At 37.9% G+C, this 2,004-nt stretch overlaps 1 non-coding gene across 1 annotated transcript; it reads left to right on the plus strand.

The window, feature by feature from the left end:
• The first annotated feature begins 1,001 nt into the window (after positions 1 to 1,001).
• On the plus strand, positions 1,002 to 1,108 carry LOC131813276 (U6 spliceosomal RNA). The gene has a single exon (XR_009346702.1). It is a non-coding gene; the product is annotated as a U6 spliceosomal RNA (small nuclear RNA).
• The last annotated feature ends 896 nt before the right edge of the window (positions 1,109 to 2,004 follow it).

Below are 2,004 nucleotides of genomic sequence, written 5' to 3' on the forward strand. Positions count from 1 at the left end.
ATTTTAAATAAATATCTATTTGTCATTTTCTTATGTTGAAGTATTAAGTCATGGGGATGAAAAAAAGCATAGTATATTTACATATACTTATTTATTATATATATGCTATTATGTTTGAGGGGTTTAAAAAAATCTAGGTATCTGTGCCCTGGGTTAGCTCTCTTAAAAAGTTACTCACCCTCCTAGCCAGAATTCCTACCTGTCCATTCAGGGCTCCCAGAATGCATGGCCCAATATAGAGATACAGGTAGAAGCTGCCTTTCTCTCTACGACCTAGACTTGGAAATCACACATTGTCACTTCTGCTGAGAAGAATCAGACTATCTTATGATAACAGGAGTGTCACATTGTAAATATATTTTAAAACTACCACCAAATATGGAGAATACAGTCATTCATCCATGTTCGGTAGGCAAATAAAGTGATACACTGTTTTTGGAAAGCAACTTGGAAATGTCTAACAAAATGAAGAGTAATTCTATTTCTAGGAGGTTAGGGTATGAATAGACTCACACACAAAAAATGCCATATATATTCATTTGAGGTTTCTCTAACCTACCCTGAGTTTTGATTTTGAGAATATTCAAAACTGCAGAAACTCTTGTGGAAGACTAGACATGGGAATGAATTATTTGACACTCTTCTCATTGAGATCAAAGACTTTTTTCCCCTTCCTTTGAATCTGAGCTATTGAGACAGCTTTGAGCAGAAGAAAATGGAAAATATTACCCTACAGCCAGCCCTCTGGGCCTAGCTTTTTTTTTTTTTTTTAATTTTTTTTTTAAAAGATTTTATTTATTTATTTGACAGACAGAGATCACAAGTAGGCAGAGAGGCAGGCAGAGAGAGGGGGGCGGGGAGCAGGCTTCCTGCGGAGCAGAGAGCCCGATGCGGGGCTCGATTCCAGGACCCTGAGATCATGACCCGAGCCGAAGGCAGCAGCCCAAACCACTGAGCCACCCAGGCGCCCCTGGGCCTAGCTTTTAAAAGGAATGGTTATTGTGCTCGCTTCGGCAGCACATATACTAAAATTGGAACGATACAGAGAGGATTAGCATGGCCCCTGCGCAAGGATGACACGCAAATTCGTGAAGCGTTCCATATTAAAAAAAAAAAAAAAAGGAATGGTTATTGCTGGTATGGTTTCTTGAAGCTTTGAGCCATCACGTAAGTTCAACTAACTACCCTGGTGGGGAGACAATGCAAAGAGAACTTGGGACTACATGGAGAGGCAGAGGGTTCCAGCAAAATCCAGCCTTTCATCCATTCCCACCAGTCATGGTTTGGATTCTCAGGAACAGCCCATCCATCAGCTGAAAGCCACAGAGGGACTCTGGATAATGCCACATAGAGTAGAACAATCATCCATCTAAGCCCTTCCCAAATTCTTGATCCACAAGATGGTGAAATATAATAGGGTGTTGATTTTTTTTTTTTTTTTTTTTTTTTAGCGACTAAGGTTAGGATTTGTATGATACGCAGCAATAAATAGAACAGCTCCATACCCTTTACTCATTTTGTCCCATTTGTGCTCGCTCCATCTCTGTCTCTCTTTCACACACACACATATACTATACTGTCTCTCTCTTTTTGCCTGAATCATTTGAAAGTAACTTGCAAATATCACAATCCTTCAACTGTAAATATTTCAGCATGAATCCTTCATAATCATACCATTATCATTCTCAAGATATTTAAGATAAATGCAGTAATATTATATAATATAGTGTTCACATTCAGATTTCACCAATTACTCTGATAATGTCTTTAGATAGCCTTTTTAAAACTCTAGAATCCAAAGATTACCCATAGCATTTAGTTGTCATTTTTTTTTAGTCTTGTTTTAATCTAGTACAATAAGCTCCTGCCTTTTTTGTCTTTCATATTACTGATAATTTTGAGGAGTTCAGAGCAGTTGTCTTGTAGAACCTTCAACCATCTGGATTTGAAAATTTATTTTCTCATGATTATGTTAGGGTTAAACACTGGTTGTAGTTTTGCAGT

Source organism: Mustela lutreola, chromosome 12 (assembly GCF_030435805.1).
Source record: "Mustela lutreola isolate mMusLut2 chromosome 12, mMusLut2.pri, whole genome shotgun sequence".
In the NCBI taxonomy this organism is placed as follows: Eukaryota; Metazoa; Chordata; class Mammalia; order Carnivora; family Mustelidae; genus Mustela; species Mustela lutreola.